This window comes from Leptonychotes weddellii, unplaced genomic scaffold (genome assembly GCF_054177405.1).
Source record: "Leptonychotes weddellii isolate Sample4059 unplaced genomic scaffold, ASM5417740v2 HiC_scaffold_8366, whole genome shotgun sequence".
Taxonomy (NCBI): domain Eukaryota; kingdom Metazoa; phylum Chordata; class Mammalia; order Carnivora; family Phocidae; genus Leptonychotes; species Leptonychotes weddellii.
In genome coordinates this window covers 1-5,327 of record NW_028054485.1, presented here as the reverse complement: position 1 = coordinate 5,327, position 5,327 = coordinate 1, and the positions used below count along the sequence as shown (strand labels likewise).

Below are 5,327 nucleotides of genomic sequence, written 5' to 3'. Positions count from 1 at the left end.
AAGCGACTATTGGCCATGCATAGAGGTTCAAGCCTATTGTGGCTCAGAGCAAAAAGTTAAGAGGTTTTCTCCTCTCTGCGCACCCCTCTGACCCCGCTGGAGAGCTCCCCTCAGTGGCTCCCTGGCTGTCCCTTTGTCTCTGGCGAGGACAAATAATGCTCCTCAAATGCCCTCTGGAAAGAAGAGCAATCTTTCCCTGAGCGACCCAGGGATTCACTTGCCACAGCTAATTATGGGGTCACAAACCGCTGCAACCTTTCCGACTTCCTCCCTCTTCCTGACTTTGCCCCGCAAACCGGGATTACTCCTCTTCCCCGTCCCATGGCTTCCCAATCCCCCAATTCAGGGCTGCGAACCATGCTTCTGCCAAATTCACTCGTTCAAAATGTGCAGATTGTTTCCATACTTCTCCGATCCTGTTCCTAGTTTTTCAAAATAGTTCAAGGTTAGTCTAGTTATATTCGAAACAAAGCAAGTTCAGGGTCCCCCTAGTACTCTGCTCTCTTGGAAACAGTCTCCACTAAGTTCAAATTTTAAGCCAACCAAGACAAATTCTTAACTGATCTCTAAACTTTTTGCCCCAAAGTCCATAGCTGCAGATTCCCTGGCTGAGAAACTTGGAACTCTAACCCTATTAGCCGCTGTTCATAAGAGAAGACAGATCAAAGTTGTTCTTTTCCCATGTGGGTTTTTATTTTGAGCCCTTCCCACTGAGCACAGAATCGCCTCTGGCTTCTAGAGCTGTGCGGAGCACGTCACTGTGGCTCTTCTTTGGGGGATTCAGGGGGGCTTTGCCTTTTGTTACTCATCACCACTGTTTACAATGATCGTTCCTTTAGGGCCCTTAATAGAAGGGACAAGACAAAGAAAAGGCAGCATTCAGGGTGAAACCCACTACCTGCCTGCCTGGCTTTTCTGTACACAGGTGAGGTATTCCTTCACATCATCCGGGGACCCCAGAATGAGGGGGACTCGTTGGTGAATGGACTCTGGCTTCACGTCCAGCACGGGCTGGGTGCCCGTGGTCGCCAGGCCTCCAGCCTGCTCTATGATATAGGCCACAGGATTGCACTCGTACAGGAGCCGAAGCTGTGGGAGAAAGAGAGTCAGGTGGACAAGCTCTGCAGGGGCCCAAAAATCCCGAAGCCACACCCCCTAAACCTCGCTGGGGAATTCCGGGAGCTGAACTTCTGTGTCTTCTTAGCATGAATACACTGGGTTCATCGCCTTGTCTTTGGGGCACCGTTGGTCAGTCTCTAGCTGTCTTGTGACCTTTGTGTTTATGAGAGGCCTGCCTCCTCCCTTGGGAGGATGAGATCGAGACACTTGTTTGCTGTTGGTTCAGCAGTGAGGCAAACTGAAGCTGAGGCCTGGTGAGGAGCCTCTGTATGTGAGGCCTTATGGCTAGCGAGGAGTCCAGCTTAGATGAGACGGAAGGTCACCTGGAGAGTATTAGGTGGCCTCTCAGGATAACCTCAGTGTTCGAGATCATGTGGCAGAACCCCACATCTCAAGTGTCAGCTTGACCAGGTAGTTTGCTGGGGTTTAAACGGCCTTTTCTCTCGGCCCCCAAGACTGAGTTAATGCCCACTGTTCGCACTGCTGTAGCCTCCTGCACGGCCCTCTTCAGTTTGTCACACTGAGGGTTGCTTCATATCCTTACCTGCTTGCCCTTGAGGGCAGGGACAGAGTCTGTCTGGGCTGGCCACTGTGGTATCTTCCTTCCCAGTAATGTCTGACACAAGGGAAGTGTCCCAACAAGGCTACTGTGTCCCTTGCCCAAGGGCTCCCAGTGGAAGGCAGAAATGGGCAGGCTGGGGAGGGTAAGGTCAGCCTGTGCCCTGCTTTCCAGTTTGTGCCCGTGGACCCAGGGCTGAGCCTCTCCTGAGGAAGGCCTGCTTTTTCTACCAGGCACTATGGGAACTAGCAGGCGTCTGCCCTGCCTCCAGGGAGTGGCTGGGGAATTACATTGAAATGGGCGGGACCCAATGCCTTTTTAAGGCCTATTTCGGTGATTATGCTGTGATTCCCTCCTGACCACCCCAACCCCACCAGACACACACGCACATCACATTAGGTTCAGGGTGACAGTCTAGCAGCATGTTCTAACTCAGTATCATACTATCTTCCCCTTCCTTCCCAATAGGTATAAAATCTGTATTTAAGAGAAAACAAGTTCCTTTCTGTAATCAGCTTACAAAGTGGTTGAGCCAGCTTTCTGCAACCTCTTTTTTCCCATTCTTTTCTTCAAATCCATTCTGAAGATCATTTGAAACTCTTTGAGAAGCAGTCCTATCTTGTGCTAATTTTTGAATCATTGTTATTTCACGGTGAGAAACGAAATATCTCTGGTCTAGGTTAGAGAGCCAGGCATTCGGGAGAGAGTAAGTTAAGACTCCAGGGGGCATACTACCATTTTGGTAAAACAATATACACTGCCATCACCCTAGACCTCCAGCTCTTGAAGCAGTGGGTGTCCTGGCAGGGGGCAAAGAAGCCCCAGTGGGTGTGGACAAACTTGGATCTGCTAGTTTTGTCCCTGATCATCCACAGGAGGGACACTGGAGGCCAATCGGTCCTGGACAGCTACCTGTCAGCTTCTAGAACTTGGCTCTTTCTTCCCCTTTCCCTTGCTCTGGGTGCTTCAAGATGAGGGGTTTGGGATGTCAGACAAAGTCTCAGACTGTAATTAAGTAGCCTTTGTTTGTACTATGTTGATTCAGATACTTAAAAGAAAAAGAAAAAAGCACAACAACCTCACATAAAGTTTGTCTTTGAGCCAAGGCTGCCTTTCACCTAAAGTTGCCCTTGTAGTAAATTCATCTCAAAACACAACGTACAGGTCTTCGTGTTGCTTTGACCTGCAGTCCATGTGATCTACTTTTTTTCTGCAGTTAAAATCTAAACAGATATACAGAGACAAGCACACATAGGAGAAAAGGCGTACACATCTACCCCACCCCCAAAACACACACTGATGCGCTCACAGAGACCACAAAAGCTAAAACGCAGAGTTCAGGAGCCAATGATACTTTCAATAGGGCTGGTGGTGATGGTGCTATGAATATATAGATCTATACATGGAATTATATGTACTTATGGAAATGTCTCTATAATTACATGGGCATATTTTCTGACACATTGTAAATCATTTTAACAATTATTAAGAAATAGCCTAACATTTTCTGTGTTGGAACTGAGTAGGCAGCAAGAGTGGTTCTTTGTAGGCATTCCCTCGTTTTCTAGATCTCATTTACTACCCCGTGCCAGCACCCATCATGAAGACTTGGCTGTGATTCTTACTTCCGAAAGTTATAATATACCTAAGCTCAACACTCACATGAAGAGAAATTCCTGACACACAAATCTTCCCTCTGGTCTCATGTGCTCTTAGATTTCTTATCATGGCTTTGAGTCTGGCATTCCAATCATTCAAACTGCACACGCTGGGAGACAAATATACATGTGGCCAGTTGTTGGTGTGTCTGAGAGTACAGTAGATGTTTGTTTTGATTTGTCTACTTACCTACGATTTCTGTGATTGGCTAAAAATCAGACAGGTTTCCATGGGAGGGTCTATTCAAGATAGATGCATTTGGATCATAAGATTCCCATCTGATCATATAAGTACTTTGGGGTTTGTGTCATAAAGTTGCAGTAAGATCACCCAGGAGCTACCTTTCCAGAAGTACTAAATAAGTTCTGACCAGAAGCTCTTATTCTGGAGTTTGGGAGCTCTCTAGAGGATTCATGAGTAGACTTCAGGTCATCTGTGAACTCCCTAAAAATGTATGTAATATGTATGTTTATGTGCATTTTTTTTCCTGGGAAGTGGATCCATACCTTTCATTAGATTCTCAAAGGGTCTATCATCCAGAATCAGGTGATGCTGAAGCTATAAGTCAGGCACAGGACATAGAAAACAGTAGATGAACACAGCTGACTTACGGTGAATGATGGGCATGAGGCCAGGGAATTCCAAGGCCAGTGAAAATTGCCAATAACAACTTCAGCTTCTACCACAGCCTCAAAATTCATTAACGGGAAATACACCTCTTTTCTCTTCCACCTGCCCACTCACAAACAGATGTGAAAAGGACAGAGCAGTAGCCAAAAAGCAGGCATGAAGAGAAAGGGAACTCCAACCGGCTTACTGAGTGATACAGCCAGGGGACAAATGAGAATTACCTTGCCCTTAGGACTTTTCTGGTTCGCTGGGTACAGGAAGATCCCTCCATAGACCAGGGTGCGGTGCACATCGGCCACCATAGAGCCCACATACCTGGCCCCATAGGGAGCACTGCCATCCTAGAAGGCAGAGAGAGAAGACATAAGATGTTCACCTGGATTGCATACTCCCTTACCCACATATCCTGCCTTAGGAGGTTTGCAAAGCAAAGAAAAGTAACTATTAAAGGCTTCTAAGGAAAGAAGGAGACATCAGCAGCATTTAGGTTTGGATTAGACAAGCAAGAGATATTCACGCACCCCTCCCCCCAAAAAAGGATTGAATTGAAATAAAAGCAGGCAGTGTAGGTGATTCCAAACCCTGAATATTAGGTGGAATGCAAAAGTAGTACTGTTCACAAATTGTGTGTAAATTCAGCTCAATAAATAATTTTTTTAGCATCTTATTTATGCCTGGCACCAGGCCAGGCCCTGAGGATGCCAAAAACAGGAAGACAGTCTCTGCCCCCAAGGAACTCACCAACTGAAGGGGGAGACTAGCATACATAAGTTAATAAAAATAAATGAATTTACCCCCCACCACTCAGGCGGTGGGAGGCATGGGGTGGCTGGGTGATAGACATTGGGGAGGGTATGTGCTATGGTATGTGAATTGTGTAAGACTGTTGAATCACAGACCTGTACCTCTGAAACAAATAATACATTATATGTTAAAAAAAAAAGAAGAAGAAGAAGATAGGAGGAAGGGAAGAATGAAGAGGGGGAAATCGGAGGGGTAGATGAACCATGAGAGACTATGGACTCTGAGAAACAAACTGAGGGTTCTAGAGGGGAGAGGGGTGGGGGGATGGGTTAGCCTGGTGATGGGTATTAAGGAGGGCACGTTCTGCATGGAGCACTGGGTGTTATATGCAAACGATGAATCATGGAACACTACATCAAAAACTAATGATGTAATGTATGGTGATTAACATAACATAATAAAAAAATGAATTTACAATTTTATGATAAAAAGATGAATAACCCAATTTTAAAAATAGACTAAAAACTTACCTTATACCACATGACAAATTAACTCAAAGTGGATGGAAGACCTACACATTAAGAGGTAAGACTATAAAACTCTTAGAAAATATCAA

General features: G+C 45.8%; 1 long non-coding RNA gene across 1 annotated transcript; it reads right to left on the bottom strand.

Annotated features, from left to right (window-relative positions):
• Positions 1–668: 668 nt before the first annotated feature.
• On the bottom strand, positions 669–5,288 carry LOC145719931 (uncharacterized). Its single transcript, XR_014142687.1, has 2 exons — positions 4,189–5,288; positions 669–1,089 (listed from the first exon to the last, which is right to left on the bottom strand). It is a non-coding gene; the product is annotated as an uncharacterized LOC145719931 (long non-coding RNA).
• Positions 5,289–5,327: the final 39 nt, after the last annotated feature.